Here is a 24,550-nt window from a genome sequence, read left to right on the forward strand (position 1 = left end):
ACCCCTAGATGATATTTCCTGGTCCCAAATCAAGATCAGAGACAGGGGGAGGCAGGAGGAGGATGGAAGGAAAAAAATGAGAGATGGAGGATGAGGAAGAAGGGATGAGGGTTGGAGGGTTGGGGGTGGTGGATTTAGGCACAAAGACCATTTCAAAGAAAAGGAGAAAGGGAACGATTTAAGGAATTCCTGTTAGGGAATACATAATGGGAATCCAGGGGGTGTGAGGAGAGGTGGGAGATGGGACACTGGGGTCATCCCACTGGGGTGTATGAAGCAAAATGTCTATGGTCTTGGAAAGTAGATGTGGATGATTAAATCAGTTGGTTGGAAAAAGGAGGAGTGAGAAAAGAAAATGTTTGACAATAAAAACATTATATTCTGAGTTTGTGTCACGGGTCGGCTTGAGCTTTAAAGTCAGAACCCACACGAGTAAACAAATAAAATAACCAGTGATGATGTCGGTGATAATGTATTGAAACAAGAGTGTGAATCAAGGGGGTGGAATACAACTAGAGTGAAATCATTTTCCCACTCCCTGGAATGATTCAGATAATGCTACACTATATACTTATAACATAATAGGCCAACGTTAGAGCTGAGTACCTTTGTGTTTCTGCTGTACATACAGGACATAAGTGTTTGCTTTGGTTAAAACCTCTAGTGTATTTTGCTAAGCTTTTGTTCGTCACATGCTATATTCTTACTGTAATTGTATTTGTGTATAGAGTATGTATGTGAGCCTTTCACGGTTTGTATGGGAGGTGTGCACAGTCTGTCCTTTTCTCAATTGAATTTGCTCAAATCCTGTGTCCTCACTTCTCCGTCCTCTCTCAAATCCTTTCGAAAAAGGTCAAAGGTAATCGAGCTGGTGAGGAGAAGGAACGTGGACGAAAATGAGCTTGTATGAAATTAGACTCTTCTACACTCGCGCATCAGGCAAATGAAGTTTACAGGGGTAGATCCCAAAACAAATGAAGTTTACAATGGTGGATCCCAAAACAAATGAAGTTTACAATGGTGGATCCCAAAACAAATGAAGTTTACAGGGGTGGATCCCAAAACAAATGAAGTTTACAATGGTGGATCCCAAAACAAATGAAGTTTACAGGGGTGGATCCCAAAACAAATGAAGTTTACAGGGGTGGATCCCAAAACAAATGAAGTTTACAGGGGTGGATCCCAAAACAAATGAAGTTTACAGGGGTGGATCCCAAAACAAATGAAGTTTACAGGGGTGGATCCCAAAACAAAGGAAGTTTACAGGGGTGGATCCCAAAACAAAGGAAGTTTACAGGGGTGGATCCCAAAACAAAGGAAGTTTACAGGGGTGGATCCCAAAACAAAGGAAGTTTACAATGGTGGATCCCAAAACAAATGAAGTTTACAGGGGTGGATCCCAAAACAAATGAAGTTTTCAGGGGTGGATCCCAAAACAAATTAAGTTTACAGGGTAGATCCCAAAACAAATTAAGTTTACAATGGTGGATCCCAAAACAAATGAAGTTTACAATGGTGGATCCCAAAACAAATGAAGTTTACAGGGGTGGATCCCAAAACAAATTAAGTTTACAGGGGTGGATCCCAAAACAAATGAAGTTTACCGGTGTGGATCCCAAAACAAATGAAGTGTACATTGGTGGATCCCAAAACAAATGAAGTTTACAATGGTGGATCCCAAAACAAATGAAGTTTACAATGGTGGATCCCAAAACAAATGAAGTTTACATGGGTGGATCCCAAAACAAATGAAGTTTTCAGGGGTGGATCCCAAAAAAATGAAGTTTGCATGGGTGGATCCCAAAACAAATGAAGTTTACAATGGTGGATCCCAAAACAAATGAAGTTTACAATGGTGGATCCCAAAACAAATGTGTAAAGTGATAAAAACAAATGATGTTAGTTGAGCAAGACATTTTATTGATAAAACGTAGCATGTTGTTTTTAAATATGTGCATGCGTTTCCCCTCCGACAAAACATACGCTGATTCACAGGGGGTGTGGCAGATTATTAAAACTCTTCTGAGAAGAACTCAGGTAGGATACACATGACTATCCTCAATGAAAGGTGGCTATTGAGGAGGGGAGGAAACTCTTCCGTTCGCCTACTAACCAATTGACATCTCCGCGACCACTTGAACACTTATCAGTTTCCGGGTCACGGATGAGAGAGGACAGAGGAGAGAGGGTGTCTGGATGGATTTTTGTCCAAATGAGAAAAGGCCTATGTCCTGCTCTGTGTGTGTTTATGAGTGTGTTAGTGTGTTTCTCACTGTGTGTGTGTGTGTGTCCATGTGTGCGTGCGTACAGTAAATGTGAGTAGGCCCATCCGTAGGCGTGATTTCTTGGACTCCCCTGCGGCTATCTCCTTGCTCTTGATTCACTGGGGAATCGCTGGGAGACAGGGACAGAATGGACTCCAGAGATTGCCGTTCCACTGGTGTTTCCCAAACGTGCTTTGCTCAACATGCACCCTCACTCCAGCCCTCCCAAATTCCCCCATTCGCCACCGTCTCACCCCACACTGTGCCTTGGTAATAGAATCAAAACACCACTTTCTCTCTGTGGAACACCACCTTTTCTTTGGGGTCGGTGTGCTCCATCCCTCTTTATGGGGGATGTGGGGGGGTGAAGCGTGGAACCTTTGAATGGAGAGAGATACACAACCCACACCCCCAACAACTCCCCCCTTTTACTCACCCCCTCATCCTTCTGCCCAAATCCAGATTTACTGAGTTCTCCTCTCCTCTCCTCTCCTCTCCTCTCCTCTCCTCTCCTCTCCTCTCCTCTCCTCTCCTCTCCTCTCCTCTCCTCTCCTCTCCTCTCCTCTCCTCTCCTCTCCTCTCCTCTCCCTCTCCTCTCCTCCTGTAGTTGTGCCCTCTAATGGCAGTAGCAGCTGTAGTGTGTGTATGTGTTTGCATGTGTGTGAACAAGAGAGGGCAGGATGGCAACTAATCTGTCCCAGCTCTAGAGGAGATAAGGCTTATTTAGTGTTTGGAGTTCCCCCGGCCCAGCGCCCAGCCCCCAGCCCCCTGCGCCCAGCGCCCGCCACACTGGCACTAGAACATCTCAGACAACGCCAAGGTAGATGGAGACTGAAGATAGATCATAGCAGGCTGCTTTTTTTTGAGTAGAAAGGATTTGATTTCATTCTGATCCCCCTCTATTTCTCAGACACACACACGCGCACGGTCACACTTACACGCAAGACACACGGACCCAAGCACGTACGCCAACACGCAACCACAAACATGCACAGGAACATGTAACTCTCAACAAGGCTGAGGCCATAGTCTGGTGGCGATCCTACTTTAGCCAGATACATGGCAATTTGACACACACACAGATGAACCCACACCATCAGCAGCATAGGACAGAAGAACAGCAGATATCCCAAGTGGTGTTATTGTGATCAGAGCCGTGTTAGCGTTAGAGATGCAGAAGTGATAATAACTGATTATATACATTATCCACTCTTCTCCCTGATTCACATCTATCCCTGTCTCCCCTCCTCTGATCTGTAGCTTGGGGAGGTCTACAAGGATAATGTAAACAAACTAATCTCACATCAGTAACAGACGTAGCTAACTGTCTCATTGGCCTATTATCTACATGTTCGACTACTTATGTGATTTGAATCACAGATCACTGATTAGCTGTGCACTAATGATGTTGTACGTTGTTACAGTCACATTACAAACAGCACACTTTAGTGTGTAGGTGCTTGGCTTATTTGGCTGATTTCTATCTCATTGAGGCATTCTTCTACTTTCAAATGTAATTCAGAATGGAGGATTGATGTAGTGTCGTTGACAATGGACGACACTCCTGCTTGCCCGGTGTCTTCCATGTGGTCCGTGGTAGCTGCGGTGAATTGGTTGTCGTGAGCGTCAGGTCCATAGCGATCCACTTGATTACTCGTTCTTGTCTCCCGCCTGCCTTTCGATCTGAGCACAGCGTGACCACACCACAGACAAAACACCCCCGCTCCGGGCCCATCCACATCAAACAGGTTACACCTCTCTACCTCTCCTTTCATCTCCTCCCTCTCTCTCTCTCTCCTTCCATTCTTTCCTCTGGACCTGCTAACCACAAGCCACCACACACCCAGCTATAGTTCTCTGTTCTTCCCTTCGTTCAACTCTTTCGGTATCCCTGTCTTTCTTCTTCCCCGATATCAATCTGTTTGCCCGTCATGGTCTCTCTCTCCTCCATCTCTTCCTCTCGTCCCTCGTTCTCCCTCTCTCTGTGTGGGCTGGTGTTCTACACAGGTCATATACAGGTACTAGGGCGTCCACATTAGGACTCTAATCCAGAGAAGAAGGGAAATGATAGAAAAGAAGAAGAAAAAGAGGGAATAAGAGACGGGGAAGAAAGGAGAGGGGGTAACAGCGCCATCATCACCACCATCATCATCATCAGAGCATGCCAATATCTTAATCAAGTTAACGCTAACATGTCTAACCACCCTCGAACGTTCCCCCAACGTAATGAAGTGCTACCCAGTAACGTTCCCGCAACGTAATAATGTGCACCTTCTGTCTAATTTGGCCATTATTCAGGCCTGTCAGACCGCAATTATTTAGAGCTTATCTCCCTCGCACACCACAAGACACGTTTGTCACGCTTTCACGCCATTCAGCACACACCCTTCCGCTTGCCTCGCCCCCTCCACACACACGCACACACTCACATACATAAGCCCCCCTCCCCGCCCTCTCCCCTCTCCACACACAGACACACACACCCAAGCCGAGGCGCTATAGAAGTTCCGCTGATGACTCTCTGCGATAGCGGCCCGGCCGTAGCAGCGGCTCCCTCCCCGCTATCATTACTGCATTGATTACCGTGCTCTGCTTATCATCTGCACGTACTCACCACCGTCAAGGGAGGACACACTCCCTCAACACCGCGGTGGTTTAGATTGAGATTCTGTCTTTTGTTGTTGTTGTTGTTTCTCCCCTGTGTGGGGTAGATTATTTCTACTGGTTAATGTCATCCACACCCCTGGACAGGTGTGAAGAAAGAAAGAAGGAAACATCGTCTTTGAATTAAGATTGCTTCTAAAAGAATGGATGATTGTGGATTCTAGAATCTTTGAGGCTCAATGTGATGCCACACAAAGGGTTTAGTGAAACACACGTGGAAACACTGTTAAATGGTGATCGGGTTTCATCTGAGAGGATGAGAGGTAGAAAAGAGGGAGAGAGAGAGAGAGAGAGAGAGAGAGAGAGAGAGAGAGAGAGAGAGAGAGAGGAGCTGCACATCTATTTGGAGTTGTAGGGTTACATTTGCCACAACAAGACCAATCTTCCAGAATAAACTGGCCATGTAATTCACAATGAAAGTTAAGTAATCATGTTTTTAAGCAATAAAGTCAATGGTTATGGCCGTCATTAACAGGTACCATTACCATCTCAAACAAACAACTCCTATCTGCTGAAAATAATAACATTTTTCTGAGGACATGGAGGAAATGGGGCCCCGGACAATACTATACATCAGATAGTGTGCCTTCTTAATTCTCTCATCCCCTGTTGAATAATATCATTATCATTGGGTAATGACGATGCTGCGGCTATCGCTTATGGAATAAGCCGATTAGACAGAGACAAACAACGAGGGGACAGGAAGCACACCAAGGCCATTTACCATGCACTTCACACAGGACAAATCACCCCTCCCACCATCTCTCTCTCTCCTTCTCTCCCTCTCTCTATTACCCTCTCGCTCGCGCTCCACTTCTCTCGTTATTTCTCTCTCCATGTCTCTTCCCTCCATCTTCCTCCCCCGGATTTTTGTTTAAAAGGGGCATCATCATATATTTAATTCCCTTCCTTCTCCCTCCTCCCTCTATCTCCTCTCCTCCCCCCTCCCCCTCCTGTTTGTGCAGAGGTAATTGTAGATACAAAGGGAAGAAGGTCCTTATCGGCCCATAACATCTGTTGGTGTGTCAGGTGATGATGAGATGGAGCTAGCTAGCGCTGTGCTGGCGGCGTGCAGGCAGGCTCCTTTAATGCAGAGAGGGGAGTGTGCAAACAAACAGCGGCAGATAGGGTCTATGCTTGTCACAATCGTTCAGGACCGTGATCTATCTTCCCCCTGCATTCGCTCCTTCTCTCTCGTGCTCTTTTGCTCCTTCTTTCGCTCGTGCTCGAGTGCCTATGTTCCTATGTTCCTCTCTCTCTCTCTCTCTCTCTCTTTCTCCTCACCCTCCCCTTTTGGATCAAATTGCCTCTCTTCCCTCTCTTCTTCCTCATACTCTCTCCATCTCTCTCATTCTGTCTATCCTTGGATTGAATCTCTCTTTGTCTTGGGTGTGTGTTGGTTTGCTTGTGTCGTGGTTCCGTGAATGTATGCTCACAGTGTGCCCACAGGGGCCATGGGTTGACCAGTATGATGAGATGGTGGTGTATACAAGAGATAACAGAGAAATGGAGGAGAAATGGAGGAGAGAGAGAGAGAAAGGGTTAAGAGACATCAGAGGAATGGAGGACAGAGAGAGAGAGAGAGAGAGGGATAAGAGACATCAGAGGAATGGAGGACAGAGAGAGAGAGAGAGAGAGGGATAAGAGACATCAGAGGAATGGAGGACAGAGAGAGAGGGATAAGAGACATCAGAGAAATGTTGGAGAGAGAGAGGGATAAGAGACATCAGAGAAATGAAGGAGAGAGAGGAATAAGAGACAGCTGAGAAATGGAGGACAGAGAGAGAGGGATAAGAGACATCAGCGAAATGAAGGAGAGAGAGGGATAAGAGACAGCTGAGAAATGGAGGAGAGAGAGAGCTATAAGAGATGAGGGGGCTAATGCTAGAGAGAGGTGGTTGTATTGCATTGGAAGAATTGTTTCCTGTCAAAATGGTTCATCATGTTGCAGTCGTCATCTTCATCGCCGTCTTCATCATCCGTTCAAACACAGGTCACCTTCTAGGGCCCATTTGCTCAATGCCAAGTCCAGACCTAATGTGAAGGCCAAAGAGACATCTTCATGCTGTACAATCACCATGTGCAACGCTAGCAGAAGGAAACACAACACCATTAACGGTCTGTCAGCAGAAACAATATTTCTCTCTTTTCCCTCCATATTAAATGTTATTTCATCACCATGTCTGTTAGGTTGTATGAAGGAGCACTTTAAACATGTCCTGCCCTCTAAAGCACTCTTAAGCACACAGACATAATGTCATTGTCAGGAGGTCTGTGGCAGCTAAATCAATAAGCAGTCATTCCTGTAGTGAGGGCCGAGGGCCCTAGCTAGTGTCCAGGCTCAGCTCTGCTCTGCCCTGCCTGTCCCCCCGATCTAGGATGTCCTCTAATGGACCAGGCTAGATCTAATCACAGCTGTAATTGAAATTTACTTTGAAGCTTTCAATCCAGTGGAATATTTACATGGAAAACGAGGAAGAGGAGGTGAAACTCAATCTACTGGTCTGGCCCCTCTCAGACCCGATCTGATCTGCAGCTTAACACTGGTCAATAATAGATGAGATGCATTGACATTGGGTTTTCATCTTTTTTGTTGTTGTCTTTCTTCTGTTTGTGCATTTGCTTCCATTTTCCATAAACATTTTTAACACTTTTATCTTACTTAATTCCAAATGAATTATGAAAACAATATACAGTATGAAACATACAGTATTCATTAAAGAGATTAGTTTGTGGTATTAACTAGTCCAGGAAAAGCTGATTGAAATTCTCTTTCAATTGTGCATCAGGTGGGGAAGGACATCTCCAGACTGGAGATGATGGCGACCGAGAGAGACCAAGATGGAGACCCAGTAATGATGATGAAGCTGTAAGGTGGTGGAAAGTGAGGCAACATGTCTACCGTCTATTGTATGGATGTGTGCAATGTCTATGTAGGGACTGTTGTGATAGTGTTGTGTAGTGGTTGCTGTGTGGTTGTGACAGTGTTGTGTGGGGGTTGTTGTGTGGTTGTGATAGTGTTATGTAGTGGTTGATGTGTGATTGTGTTATGTGGGGGTTGTTGTGTGGTTGTGATACTGTTGTGTAGGTGTTTTGTGTGGTTGTGATAGTGTTGTGTAGTGGTTGTTGTGTGGTTGTGATAGTGTTGTGCAATGGTTGTTGTGTGGTTATGATACTGTTGTGTAGTGGTTGTTGTGTGGTTGTGATGGTGTTGTGTAGTGGTTGTTGTGTGGTTGTGATAGTGTTGTGCAATGGTTGTTGTGTGGTTATGATAGTGTTGGCGTGATTCCTGGCAGTGGCTCTCTGATTGATAAAGCTGACTGCGGAGGGGCAGCGCGAGATGAAGAGCAGTCTGATAGCAGAGAGCTAGATACTCTGAGATTCACTGTGTGTCAGATACTGATAACACAGAGAGAGGGAGAGAGCGGGAGAGAGGGGGAGAGAGAAAGAGAGAGAATGAGTGGGGGGAAAAAGAATAGAGAGAGTGTCAGATTGGAATGGGAAGAAGGAGGTGACCAATTTCTAATTTCATCCCAGGCATAAACACTCTTCTCTGAGTCCCTCAGACACTGGCCTCACACAGACAAGGAACACGCTTCGTCATCTCTCTCTCTCTCTCTCTCTCTCTCTCTCTCTCTGTCTCTCTCTCTCTCTCATATTATATATCTCGTTCTCTGTCTGTCTCTATTTCTCTCCCTCTGTGTCTCTTGTTATTACTAACTGCCTGTGGAAGAGGAAGTAAAGCAGGTGAATTGATGTGGTTGGTCACCCCTGTCAGAAGTAATGTATGTTTTGTGATAAAACTCTGAGAAAAATGTACCTTCTCCTCCTCTGTCTGGGTATCTATAACACTCTTCTACCATCCCTCTTTTGCAACCTATCCTCGTTCCCCCCCTTTGGCCCCCTCGTTACTTCTGCCTTATCTATCCATTTTATCTCTCTCATTTTCTGCACTATTTTTCCTCTTCCTTGCCTTCCTCTCTCACGGTGACGTCACAAGGTTCTCTGTCGCCAGGGAGACGGAACTGGTTCTAGAACACGTGATGGCGGCTTGCTCTGTCACAAGGTTAATGACGCAACTGACTGTTGCACGCAAACACACACACACACGCACAACGTCCACCTGGTCACGAGTCATATAACCTTCTATTCAAGTAAAGATATGATCTGGAGTTCACACATGCCTGTCAGTCAGGTAGAGGATTGCAGTGAGACATCTGATCAATTTATAGAATGCAGTTAGGGCCATTCCACACACGGCAGTCATACCAGGACTGTCACAGACACCTGATGTCCAGGACCACATCACCACACCACCCGTAAGCCTTACAGACACTACTGAAGTCTACAAGCAAAGAGACTCAACTCACTTCACGATGTATCATCACCTTAACGCTCAGTCACCCATTCTACTGTCTCTGGGAAGTCTCTGACCTGGGTCATGTTCATTAGGGCACACCGACATGCAGCAAAGTTGTTCAAAACGTTTTGCAATGGAAAATTCAAATGTTTGATTCTTAACTCTTCACGTTCCGATAGTAACTCCCTGTTTCTGAATGTTTTCTTTAATTTCGTGTCCAGTGAGTATGACACTGTTTGTGTGTGTGTGCAGGTGTATCCCAGCTAGCACATAATGCTCTGCAAACCATACTGTATGTGGGACATTTGGGACATTCTTAGCACATTTAAGGAACTTGACAAAAATAAGTCATTTTCTTGGTTTTTCATTATGTAAACAGAATATCTCCTAAAAGTTCAAACACGGTTTTACATTTAATTAAAATGTTGGTCATGTTCTAGGAATGTTCACCAACTGGTTTGACACTGGGAATGTTCTCAAATAGTTCAGAGAATATTAAGAAACAACATTTTTCTGTCGGAATTTCAGTACTTCAGCGTAACGCTTCCTACAGGGTTCCTCTGGTTCTATTTAAAGTCATGTTCTCAAATTGTTCCAAGAACGTTCAGAAAACATTCCATAAAAACCACAAGAAAACTTTAGTAACGTCCAGAGAAATCAAACGTTATTTAAAAACGTATACAGTACATTCAGTGCTCATCATCAACAAAACTCTCTCTATCCTTTATCTTGTTTAACTGTGTTCAGGTGTGTAGGCCACGCCCACTAATTGGCCACACCTGATCTTAATGAACGCTTAATTCCTTTGAAATGGGGTCTGTCTGAATAGACTAAAATAAACAGCTTTGTATGCGTAAAAAATAAAACATAGCATGCCAGCTCCCTCCTGGTGGCGCAGTGAACTAATTCCATGATTAGAGAAAAGCAGATTAAAGGTTTGAATCTTTCTGATGCCGTGTCACAAAAAAAAGAAAATGTGTTTCCATGATTAATGTATTCTCCACAAATCTGTGCTAAACAAATTGGCCTTTCACACTATATTTTACACCATCTCTTTACATGCTACTTCACAGGGACTCTTGAATAAGAAAAAAATTGGAGATTTGATGTTGCACTTCTGAGTTTTAAAAATAAATGAATACATTTGCCAGGATTTCGCTTGAACACTTTTCTAAAGAGGATTGTGTTGTGGAGATTGTCAACCCTAAGAAACTGCTAAACGGGGAGAAAGCCTCACTGTTGGTCTTTACTTCTGCTGAACCTGCTCAGATGTTGGGGTGTCTCTTTATAGACTTTAAAGCAGTGTGTTGTGTTGCTGAAGTCTATAGCTGCATTTTATTAATTCACGTAGACAGGCACAGTGCAGCTCTCATCTAGGGTGGTATTGTGCCCAACAACTCTTCCATAGTACAAATCTTTAGAAATTAAAGAGTGATGCATCATTAACTATTGTGTTTAGCTTAGCCCCGAGTGTGTGGTGTTAAATTGCTCAAAAAACGATTCATAGTCATTTGTGATTTATAATCATTACAGGGGATTGTGTCCAATACAGAGTAGGGGTTTTAAATATGAATATTTATACCGCCTGTTTTAACATACTCATTCACACATGTTGCTGAATTTAGGATGTTAGTTGTGATGAGTAGGCACAAGCCTCAGACGCTCCGAGAAGTAGTTTCCATCGTTCCCTTTCATTCCTGTCAGGGTGAGGCCGGCTGGGGCGGAGGGGTTTTGGAGACATCGACCAGCAGGAAAATAAAAGAGAGGCTGCGTCAGACCATCAATGCTTCTGTGTTTGGTCTGCTCTAATTGATGTAATGAATGTGATTAGCTACTATCTGTGCGATCGTAGACCCTGCCCCTCCGCCCCGTCCTGTCCTTATCTACACCGGGCTTCCTGGGCGCTACGCAGCCGGCCCATAATGCATCACCATGGCTGGAGACCGCCTCTGTCTCCGTGTCAGGGAGGGAGATGGATGGGCACCATGTTGCTGTAGTTACCGGACAAAGCCTCACGTACAACACGGAACGGCACAAAGACATGCACACATAGCCTAGTCTAAGGCATACATTCTCACTTGAAGCCACACTCACATCCACATCACACAAAAGCATAAACACAAATGAATAACCGACAACAGCCCATGCGATGCAGTTACTGATGGATAGTTGTACAGAGACTGTATTATCCTGCCAATTCCTAGCAAATACTTTAAAGCCTGAGAATCAACCTAGGGCATTCTTGAACTGCCAAATGTGTATACCAAACTCTTAAACTAACAATGGACTTCTCTTTAAGTTGGTTACTATCCTCTTTGAGTTCTTAAGACCGTCGGTCAGGACAGGATGAACACAGAGAGCATTCTGTTATTAAGCAACATTGTCATCCTGTGGAGGGAAGTTGACTTGCAAAGTGGAGAATCCTGGCTATAATACGATTCTGTGGAGTGCACTGCCCCTCTGTGGTTATGAGAAAATAGTATGTCCTTTCATTATTGGTTTGGTAAAAAATGAAAATTCCACTCTACTGCACCTATCATTTCTCACCAGCAGGTGGTAGTAATGACACTCCACTGACAATAACACTGCTGCCTTAAGAGAGAGTTCGACATGCAATAAACTGATGATGTGGAATAACTCAAAGTCAATTTGAAGTCAATGGCTTTAGTGAATGAATCATTGTTTAGATGTATTACTTTATGCTTTGTAATGAGACCTCCATAACAGAGTCTATCACCATTGTGAGTAAATGGTGGTGGTGTTTATGCTAGTCATCAGTATTGATCACCTAGCTTCTCCATCATTATAGTAGATGATGATGTTGATTACTGTGTGGATCCTACAGCACATCTATAGCATCAGAATCTAACCATTAAAATGCCCATTACCCATTTAATGGACTGAAGCTTGTTGATATGTCTATTACAAGAGAAACAACCCCATACAGGCTACTTATTAAACCCCTTTGCAGGTGATTCCACCTGTGTAATCATAGAGTGAACTTTAACCTCTGCCACTGTGACAATAGCCAGCTACATTCTTATAGAGAGAGAAAAAGCAAGGGATTGTGGAAGGAGCAGGTGAACAGAAAGGGTGATATCTATGAGATCATTAAAGTATGGAGAGAAGGTAAGAGTGTGGGGGGAGAGAGAGACATATAATTAGTGAGAAATCAAAGAGAGCAGGTGTACAGACACAGACACATAGATAGACGGATAGACATAACGAACGACGTAGTGAAGGGTTGACAGGAGTTCAGTCTCTCTGTAGCGGTAACGAGCTGTAGGGGTAACCTCACACCCCTCCACTCCCCTTTGGCCCTCAGCCTGCTCTGCCATTACCGGTTACTGGGGCTCAGAGCTGAGAGGCCTCCTGGTATCCTGGTAATAACTGTAGCATTGATCCCTCCTCCTTGGCCAGCCAATTACAGAACAGAACAGCCTCCATATTGTCTAATGAGCAGCAATCGCTCCTGCGGCAATTACTGAGGCATTCTGCAACCGAACAGAGAGGGTGGACCTTATGTTCTACACACAACAGACAGTATAGTGTAGAACAGAACAGAACAGTGCACAGAACAGAACAGTATAGCAGAGCATGGACAGAATTTATCGTTTTGAATTAGAAGTCATTGACATGACTATCAACTGGTCATCTCTCTCGACAAACTAAACACCATCTTCGCCCGCTTCGAGGAAAACAACACCGAGCCGCAGACATGGGCCCCCGCTGTTCACGAGGACTGTGTGCTCCAGATCTCCGTGGCCGACGTGATTAAGACATTCAAGCGTGTAAACCCTCGCAAGGCTGCCGGACCATACTGCATCCAAAGCCGTGCCCTCATAACATGTGCACACCAGTTGGCTGGAGTGTTACGGACATATTCAATCTCTCCCTGTCCCAGTCTGTTGTCCCCACTTGCTTCAGGATGTCCACCAATGTTTATGTACTCCCTCCTGTACTCCATGTTCACACATGACTGCATGACTATGCACATCTCCAACTCAATCATCAAGCTTGCTCAAGACACAACAGTGGTAGGCCTGATTACCAACAATGATATGAAGCCAACAGGAGCTGGTGAACTACAGGAGACAGCAGGGAGAGTACACTCCAATCCACATCGACAGGGAAGCAGTAGCAGCAGTGGGGAGAGTGAAAAGCTTCAAGTTCCACAGCATGTACATCACAGAGGACCTGAAATGGTCCCTCCACACCAACAGCATGTTGAAGAAGGCGCAACAGCACCTCCTCAACCTCAGGAGGCTAAATAAATTGCGCTTGGCCCCTAAGTCCCTCATGAACTTCTACAGATGCACCATTGAGAGCATTCCGCAGGGCTGTAATCACCACCTCATCACATCACAACTGCACTGTCCGCAACCGCAGGGCTCTCCAGAGGGTGGTGCTGTCAGCCCAACGCATCACCAGGGGAACACTGCCTGCCCTCCAAGACATCTACAGCACCCAGTGTCATAGGAAGGCCAAGAAGACCTCAGCCACCCGTGCTACTGCCTGTTCACCCCACTAGCATCTAGAAGGCAGAGACACTACAAGTACAGTGGGGCAAAAAATTATTTAGTCAGCCACCAATTGTGCAAGTTCTCCCACTTAAAAAGATGGGAGAGGCCTGTAATTTTCATCATAGGTACACTTCAACTATGACAGACAAAATGAGAAGAAAAAAAATCCAGAAAATCACATTGTAGGATTTTTTATGAATTTATTTGCAAGTTATGCCCAGTACACTGCCCTGAACCTTATTCATTGTTACTAGCCGGCTACCACCTGGTAATCTACCCTGCGCCTAAGAGATTGCTGCCCTTTGTACATAGAGTCATTGAACACTGGTTGCTGTAATAATGTTAACATACTGTTTTATTCACTTTATATTGTATTCTAGTTATGGCTCATCCTATATAACTACAACCCTTTTCTATGTATATACTGTCCATAATGTCTATACATACGAGTTATATATATCTTGGAGTCTGAAATTACTAGTTCTGACATTACTCCTTCTGACATTACTCCTTCTGAAATGAATTATTCTGACATTACTCCTTCTGAAATGACTCATTCTGACATGAATCCTTCTGACATTACTCATTCTGACATTACTCCTTCTGACATTACTCCTTCTGAAATGAATAATTCTGACATTACTCCTTCTGACATGACTCCTTCTGAAATGACTCATTCTGACATTACTCCATCTGACATTACTCGTTCTGACATTATTCGTTCTGATATTACTCATTCTGATACTACCCGTTCTGATATTACTCATTCTGATATTACTCGTTCTTATACTACTCGTTCAGATATTACTCGTTCTGATATTACTCGTTCTGATACTACTCGTTCTGATATTACTCATTCTGATACTACTCGTTCTTATACTACTCGTTCTGATATTACTCGTTCTGATACTACTCGTTCTGATATTACTCGTTCTGATACTACTCGTTCCGACATTACTCGTTCTGATATTACTCGTTCTGATATTACTCGTTCTGATATTACTCATTCTGATACTACTCGTTCTTATACTACTCGTTCCGACATTACTCGTTCTGATATTACTCGTTCTGATACTACTCGTTCTGATATTACTCGTTCTGATATTACTCGTTCTTATACTACTCGTTCCGACATTAATCGTTCTGATACTACTCGTTCTGATACTACTCGTTCTGATACTACTCGTTCTGATATTACTCGTTCTGATATTACTCGTTCTTATACTACTCGTTCTGATATTACTCGTTCTGATACTACTCGTTCTGATACTACTCGTTCTGATATTACTCGTTCTGATATTACTCGTTCTGATATTACTCGTTCTGATACTACTCGTTCTGATATTACTCGTTCTGATACTACTCGTTCCGACATTACTCCTTCTGACATTACTCCTTCTGACATTACTCGTTCTGACATTACTCGTTCAGACATTACTCGTTCTGATATTACTCGTTCTGATACTACTCATTCTGATATTACTCATTCTGATACTACTCGTTCTTATACTACTCGTTCCGACATTACTCGTTCTGATATTACTCGTTCTGATACTACTCGTTCTGATATTACTCGTTCTGATATTACTCGTTCTTATACTACTCGTTCCGACATTAATCGTTCTGATACTACTCGTTCTGATACTACTCGTTCTGATATTACTCGTTCTGATATTACTCGTTCTTATACTACTCGTTCCGACATTAATCGTTCTGATACTACTCGTTCTGATACTACTCGTTCTGATACTACTCGTTCTGATATTACTCGTTCTGATACTACTCGTTCCGACATTTCTCGTTCTGACATTACTCCTTCTGACATTACTCGTTATGACATTACTCATTCTGATATTACTCGTTCTGATACTACTCGTTCCGACATTACTCGTTCTGAGATTACTCGTTCTGGTACTACTCGTTCCGACATTACTCGTTCTGATATTACTCGTTCTGATACTACTCGTTCCGACATTACTCATTCTGATATTACTCGTTCTGATACTACTCGTTCCGACATTACTTGTTCTGATATTACTTGTTCTGATGTTACTCGTTCTGATATTACCAGTTCTGACATGACTCATTCCGACATTACTCATTCTGATATTACTCGTTCTGATACTACTCGTTCTGATATTACTCGTTCTGATATTACTCGTTCTGATACTACTCGTTCTGACATTACTCGTTCAGACATTACTCGTTCTGATATTACTCGTTCAGCTATTAATCGTACTGATATTACTCGTTCAGATATTACTCGTTCTGACGTTATTCGTTCAGATATTACTTGTTCTGATATTTCCCATTCAGATATTACTCGTTCTGACATTATTCTTTCAGATATTGCTCATTCAGATATTACTCGTTCTGATATTGCTCGTTCTGATATTTCTTCATTTTTCTAAATATTTAAACTCTTGGCTATTGTATTTAAAGATATTTCTGCACTGTTGGAGCTAGAAAAATAAGCATTTTGCTGCACCTGCAATAACATCTGCAAATCTGTGTATGCGACCAATAAACGTTGATTTGAATTGGTTTTGATATGTCGTTCTCAACCTCTCCACTCATTTCTTAGCCGGTGTGTGTGTGTGCGTGTGTGTGTGCCTGTCTGTATGTCTGTCTACTTGTCTGTCCGTCCCTGTCTGTGTGTCGGCATCTTTGATTATGTTCTAGAGCTTTGAAATCACAAAGTTTTCTCTTTGTCTCAGTGGCTAACAACCGCTCAACTTGTCTAGTTAGTCCGTCTGTGAGCCTGTTTGTCTATCTGGATGTTCTAGAAACTTTAATATCACAGCTCAGAACACGAAGAAACTCAGTGACACAGAGATAAGGGAGCTACATAAACAGTCTTCAAACACCTTTTTATGTATTGTAAGTAAGAATATATAAAGAGTAAATATATAAAGAATAAATGAAGAGACCAACATGGTGATGAGAGGGCCTGATGCAGGGTTTGACGTCAGGAGATAACAAAAGCCTCTAAGCCCCCTTCTTCATTAGAGACCACACATCGCACGCACGCACGCACGCACACACGCACACACGCACACACGCACACACGCACACACACACACACAGAGCAAGAGCAGCAGCAGCAGCAGTGTCATTAGCCTGAGAGACAGTGGGGAGGGATAGGAGTGTAAAGGTTACATGATAATCAACACTCCCTCTCCACTGTCAACCCAAACAATAAAGACCTGACATCAATATGCCACATCACTCATCACCACAATACAGCCTGGCACCACAGGGGAAAGGGCCCATGAGTACACCCACACTGATTCAACTGTGTGTGTGTGTGTGTGTGTGTGTGTGTGTGTGTGTGTGTGTGTGTGTGTGTGTGTGTGTGTGTGTGTGTGTGTGTGTGTGTGTGTGTGTGTGTGTGTGTGATGCTGGAATGGTGAGTAAGGCAGGTTGGGTCAGTGCCTTAGGGACAGCCATTAGCATGGAGTCATTAAGGCAAAGTGTTGGTGTGTGATATTTGTTAAGACTGACCCAGCTCTGAGACAGGGGCCAGACACTGCCCTTTCAGTCTGATAGAGCTGTCATTGCTTCCTCCACAGCAGAGAGAGTGACACTCTCTCTCTCTCTCTCTCTCTCACACACACACACACACACACACACACACACACACACACACACACACACACACACACACACACACACACACACACAAACACACACACACACACACGTTTTGTTTTTTTCTCTTGATCTAAAGGTGTAACCTTTTATGTAGCATGAGGGCATATTTAGTAGGATAGAGAGACCATCATTCCATGTATATTTCACCTGTAGTGCTGGAACATACTATAGGACAGACAGGATGACTAATTTTGGTCCATCTGAAAGCTAAACATTTGGCTGCTGCACCTCTAGATGGAGGTATGACACCACTCCTATCTCTTACGTATAGACCTATACAGTTACATATGAATACACACGCACACACACACAAATACAAAATAAACACACATAGTGATTGATTGCTACGGTTTGGTGTGTGTTTGTGAGGAAATTACCCACAAGTTCTCACAAACGCTTCAGCATAGGTGGAGAGTAGAAAGTACAGTTGTTTCATTCCCATGTGCTCACTGAAAACAACTTCTTACCGTCTACTCTCGCAAGCAATTTGTCTCAGGTTTTCTACATTTCATTTTCCACATAGTTGAACTTGATGCCAGCCAAAGTTTTTCTGTGTACATGCGTTGACCTTTCAACCCTCTCTGACGTATCTGGGTCACGTGGCTATATCCAGTCCACCGGACTCTCTCTGTCAGAGGTGTGTTCATTTATGGAGTAGTGTGTTTCTTCCTAGGTGTGTTTAACACTTTCAGGTAGCACTAAGGCGTTGTGTAGTCATGGTAATGTAATGACATCAGTGTGTGTGTGTTTGTGTTTCGACATTGACTGTACTTAGGCCAGTCCACTCTATCTTCCCCTGGGTAACATATCCAGCGACCTCTTTCTAAGCACACATGAGCACACGCAGGCGCGCGCACACACACATGCACATACCTATGAACTTAATTAACCAATGAATAATTAATGTTTGATTGCACCGTTCCCTCAGGCTGTCAACACAAGATAATTTATCATAAGATTATAATTCATCACTAATTGGTTTGGCAAGAGGTTTTTGATTAGAATAATTTGCTTATTTAATACACAAATTTTATTAGGCAGCAAACTTTTTTAAGTGTGTATAGATTTAGGGTCACACACGAGGTTAAAATGAGAGACTTGTTAAATTGCTTTTTATTGAATTACGTTTTCGGGATTAAAAATAGGTGTTTGCTCAGTCATAAAGCAGTCTGGCTTTCCATAATTTAGTTAAACAAAGCAGCTGAATATACTAATGTTTTTAGATCCAATAGACTCGGGGAGACTCGGGGAGACTCGGGGAGAGACTTGGAACACAGAGGTGCTCTTCCCTCACCTCTAAGCCAGGAACACAGTGTCCTTGTGGAACTTCTTCACTTCCTCATTGATTTCTGTTTGTTTCTACTGAGCCTGGAGGCCCTATATGAATTAGAACAGTTTTAAATGACAGTATCTCTCAGCCACAGTACCTGTTTGTAAATCACTGTGTAATGTAGCTATCCCATCGTTGGATAGGAAACTGTTGCACTATGTAACGTAAATCTCAAGACTCTCAGTGCGGTGGTGGCCACATCCATTCTCTTTCTGTGGCATTTAAAAAATACAAAGGAGAGGAGAGGAGAGATGAGAGGAGTTGTGCTGTAAGGTCTATGTGTTCCTCGTTCTGCTGCCCAATCAATGTGAGAGGACAGGGGTGCTGAAGGCCTGGACACCGCTACTGGTCTTCACCTCACCTCAGTGTCCACACGTCACTGGAAATTATCCTCACAACACACACACATTTTGCTATTCCTGTTGTGTGTTTTCCTCCCAGCCAAAAGCAGACAGAGAGAGCGTAGGGGTGTGTGTGGGTTATCATCCCAGCTCTGAGCTGGCCTTATCAGCCAGTCTCCTGAGGAAGACAGGGGGAGATTATCAGCCCTGCCAGCCAGCTGTGGTGGTGGCGAGAGGGGAGCGATGGGTGGCCAGATAGCACCCCCTTTCTCTCTCACACACACACACACACACACACACACACACACACACACACACACACACACACACACACACACACACACACACACACACACACACACACACACACACACACACACACACACACACACACACTGCCAGAGAGACACTGTTAAAGGATTTGGCAGCCGTGGTGGAGCCGTCAGACAGCCAATCACAGGATCGATGGCAGCCGTGACTTGGCCAATGACCCGCGCTGTTATCACTGCTGGCCATCCTCTCTCCCTTCAACTCACCGTCCAATTCATTCTCCCTCTGCGCTTATTTGCTTTTCTCTCTCACTCAATTTTTTTTCTTGCTTCCGCTCTCATTTCAGGCCATTTTCCTCTATCTAAAACTTTTCTTTCTTCAACTCCCTCCCTCTCTCTTTCCTCCCTCTCTGCTCTCTCTCCTCTCTCTCCCTCTCTCCTGGTATGGTTAGTGTGGTCTAATGAATCTGGGGTCTCAGGGCAGGCTCTGCTGGGCTGATTAGGATCCTCATTAAAGAGAGGACCAGACACCCCTCTAACCCCCCCTCCACCCATCTTTTTTTTTCTCCTCCGCCCCTCCTCCCCTCCTCCCTCCGTCGTCCGTGCACCCTGCCCTGTCTCGCTGTGGCATTTTTAATTACCAGACCTCATCCTATAAAAGCATGGTAATGCATTAGAGGAGTACATCCGTATCAGTGTGTACGCGTGTTTGTGTGTGCGTGCGTCTATACGTGTGTGTGAGTGTTTGCGTGTATTCACTACATATAAGCAGTGTATCAGTGGATATAAACCCATTGCACACCTGGTCTAAGAGGGATGTAAGGAATAAGTACCTTGTGGCTGTTAAAGTTGACCAATAGCTGACGTGAAGAGAAAGTAGACAGATAACGGCCTCATTTAACTTCGTTTCAAATTTGTACAACCCCCTGCCAACTTCTAATAGGTTATAAGGAATAAAGAGTAACTACAGTTAAAAAGAGGGACAGACCAAGTTGAATGGTGAGGGGAGAGAGACAGAACAGTACGGAGGGAGAGAAATGCAGGGGTAGAATGGCTGAGAAAGAGCGAGAGAGAATTTCAGGGTTGTTCTGGGTTAGCCATATTCTAATGGGATCAGTATCAGTATAGCGACACAGGATGCTGAGGGACAGAAGATAAATCTGATTATGTTGCCTGAAAATACAAATCTCCCTTGTTCTTGTGTTGAAAACATTACTCTGGGAGATATAGAGCAGAAGGCAATAGAGAGAGGGAGGGAGAGAAAGTAGAAATTCAATGATGGAATATCATTCTCATTCTCTCACTTCCTCTCTCTCTCTCTCTCTCTCTCTCTCCTTCTATCTCTCTTTTTCTCTCACTTTCTCTCTCTCTCTTTTTGTTTGCATGTACGCATATGTCTCTGTCATGTCAGTTAGCTATCCAGTCACCCCGATGAAAGGGGATCGATGCCTACCTCAGGAGATGTTTATCACCTGACAGACACTCAGAACAAATCTAGTCATATCTGCCTCTCTCAAACAGAAACAAAATAACAGAAAATAGGCATGTCACCCCTCCCACCCCTCTTCTGTACAGCAGCAGAGACCAGAGACAGGGGGAGTCATCTGCCCAGGGGTTCAAATGGTACTATTTAGTACTGTACGTGGTAGAAGTGTTGTTTTTTCATAAATTTGTTCAGTGCTCCTCTAACTCTACCCCCATCCATGTCTCCAGAAACAGACAGTGTAGACACCAACCTGATTCTGAACCCAACCCTACTTCCTCTCTCTCCTTTCTCCTCCCCTCCTCTCTCCTCCCCTCCTCTCTCTCCTCTCTCCTCCCCTCCTTTCTCCTCCCCTCCTCTCTCTCTCCTTTCTCCTCCCCTCCTTTCTCCCCCTCCTCTCTCTCCTCTCTCCTCCCCCTCCTCTCTCTCCTCTCTCCTCTCTCCCCCCCTCCTCTCTCCTCCCCTCCTCTCTCCTCCCCTCCTCTCTCTCCTCTCTCCTCCCCTCCTCTCTCCCCCTCCTCTCTCCTCCCCTCCTCTCTCCTCCCCTCCTCTCCCCCTCCTCTCTCCTCCCCTCCTCTCTCCCCCTCCTCTCTCCTCGCCCTCCTCTCTCCCCCTCCTCTCTCCTCCCCTCCTCTCTCCTCCCCTCCTCTCCTCTCCCCCTCCTCTCTCCTCCCCTCCTCTCTCTCCTCTCTCCTACCCTCCTCTCTCTCCTCTCTCCTCCTCTCCTCTCTCCCCCTCCTCTCTCTCTCTCTCCCCCTCCTCTCTCCTCCCCCTCCTCTCTCTCCTCTCTCCTCCCTCCTCTCTCTCCTCTCTCCTCCCCTCCTCTCCCCCTCCTCTCTCCCCCTCCTCTCTCCTCCTCTCCTCTCTCCTCCCCTCCTCTCTCCTCCCCCTAACCTGTCAGTAGACATCAGGGTATTGGAATTGCTCACTGACTTGAAGTGTAACCAGAGAGGGATAGAGAGGGAGGGATGGAGGGATAAACACACACACACAGACACACACACACAACATACACAGACACACACAGACACACGCACGCATACAAAGTGGCAGAAAGTCGCTGTTACGCTCTCTAATTCCTGCCTGTCTCCTCATGTACGGTCCAGTAATTAAAGTCCATTAAGAGTGGCGTTTGAGACCGCCGAGCCTCTGCCGGAAAAACAACATAGACGCCGGTAGAAATGCACCCAATTTGACAGCGTCTTCTCTAGACATGATCACACCTGACCATCGAGAGAGCCGTGGGTTCACTATGTCTCAACAAGCCTCAACTTTGAACACCAGCTCGAGGTTCGGGGAGGTTTTCTTTTAGTCTAGGGTTTGTAACGCTCAAACACACCTCCAAAATTAGGAGAGTTGGAGCGTTACAGGGGTAGAGATGTGAGGGAGTTGTGTGTTTTACTAACAGAGTAGCATTTGGGGTATTACAGAAGAGGGGTCAGACTGTTGGACTCCTCCATTCTCCACTCTCTAGGAGGCTAACTAACATGTACACGAGAGACCTTTCTCCAGTTAAGGATCAGTGTGCTGTCCTTCTCTCATCTCTCTGTCTCTCTCATCTCTCTCCCTGCGGTGCCACTGAAGCCACCTTCACACAAAAAAAGCCATCTTCACTTGGTAGCCTTTATCAGTGACTGGGGCTGTCCCTATTAGCATACTCTGCTGACCACCGATAAAAGACCTCATGACAACATCTCAACATCCCCACTAATGTCTTTTTTACATCTCCTTTTAAGAATTAAGGAAGGATGGAGGAATGAGGGGAGGGATAGTAGGAGGAAGGGTGTTAAGATGAAGAAATGGGAAAGGCACTGATATTTCGGGTTCCCCCTCCCTGGTTGGACCTTTAGCAATGGAAGGGGTGCGTTTTTGTCTGTCACAGTGCGGTTTTGGCTCCCGTAGCTACGCTAACCCGGGGTGTTGTCGCAGGGCCGCTAAATGTCACTCTGCGCATTAGCATTTAGCCGCGCCACACGCCTGTCAATCTGGTCTTTATCTCGGACCCCCCTCCATCACTGTACCAATAAGGCAGCCATTACTCATTCACACCCCAACACAAGTCAAACCACACTAATTGCTTCCAATCGTTACTCTGCCGTTGGGAATTCCTCTAGTCCAGTCTATATGCAGTCTATACGTCTCTCCTGGACATGGGAGCCTGAGGTGTTCCACGGGAGATGTACCCACATATCAATATGCATGTAGGAGTACTAGCTGTCTGTTAAGTTTTGGGTCGATTGCTAGTTTTATGACATGCTGAATTCATTGACTGACCCATTGTTAATGAAGATTTCAAGTAAAGTTGGCCAACTGCAATTCAGCAAACTCTGCTGAAGTCAGCAGCTGTCAGAACATCTCCTCGTAACCAACTGGCTCGATAGCATTATTACATTTCTGCACTCAGAGTTCACAGACCATATTTATCATACAGTGGGTGTGTTTCTACTATTGAAGCTCTTTGATTGTTTGTTTGGTGGCAAAATATGATTTAACTGGCTGGCATTTTGTTGAGGAAGGACATCGATCGGCCAGCCATCTAAAGTGCCTCCGCTTCTTTCTCCTGTTTACCCTGTGAACAATGGCTGAGAGGGCAGCATGTCTCCACTTCACACACCTCGCTCGCGCGCACACACACAAATGTATGGGGAGCGCGTGCACACGCACAGTCACGAACACACACACACATTTCCCAGCGTGCATGGTTATCTGTCATGTGTAAGACTTGTGATATAATGCCATGTACTGTGTGTTAGCCTGCATTTTGTTTCAGTCCCTCTATTTAACAGTGTAATAGGTGCTGAGTATGGCTCACCTTCACTAAATGGGTAAGGACTGTGGAAACAGAGTGCATTATGTAACCTGATCAAAAAGATATACTATAGCCACCTCTCCTCCCCTCTTCTTCTCCCTATTTCAGCAAGGGATGAGAGCGACAAAGGGAGAGAGAAATAGATGGGGAGAGAGAGAGGGAGGGAGGCAGAGAGGGAGAGGGAGAGAGAGAGAGAGAGAGAGAGAGAGAGAGGGAGAGGGAGAGGGAGAGAGTCTAGGCTCTTAAACTAAACACAGCTTTAGGCCTTCAGCCCGTGTTCAGCTTGTGTTAATATTACCCAACACTGTCTCATTACCAGCGCCCTTACAAGAACAGATTGAAGCGCCCTGTTACTTAACCAATCAAATAATGTAATTACAATGAAATAATGGCCATGGCTCCAAAGTTAAGCCATTGAAGGAGAAGATGGGGAGTGAATGTGTTTACTGGACCCAAGAGGCCTGCAGGAGGCTGTGAAATACAGAAGGGAAGAACAGAATTCATCAGCTGTCTTCATGCCTTCCACTCCACAAACTGTCGCTTTTCACACACAATCTGGGAGTGAGGGGACATGTTGTAAGCGGGAGGGAGGAACTGGTGAGACAGGCCTGAGTGTACAGTGTGTTTTTGTTCCTGTTTTAAACTGTATGTGATTACGTGAGTGTATAGTGTCGTTGTGAATGTGTAGGGGTGGGGTGGTGGGTGTATGTGCGTGTGTGCATGCTTGTGTGTGTATGTGTTTGGCTTGCTCTCCAGCTATTGCTTTTGAAGTTGTTAATTAAACCCTCAACCATCTGGTAGCTCAATGAAATTACAGAGAAAATCTCACCAATGAAAAAACATGAGTGACTGA

The sequence above is a fragment of the Oncorhynchus nerka genome, linkage group LG23 (genome assembly GCF_034236695.1).
Source record: "Oncorhynchus nerka isolate Pitt River linkage group LG23, Oner_Uvic_2.0, whole genome shotgun sequence".
Taxonomy (NCBI): Eukaryota; Metazoa; Chordata; class Actinopteri; order Salmoniformes; family Salmonidae; genus Oncorhynchus; species Oncorhynchus nerka.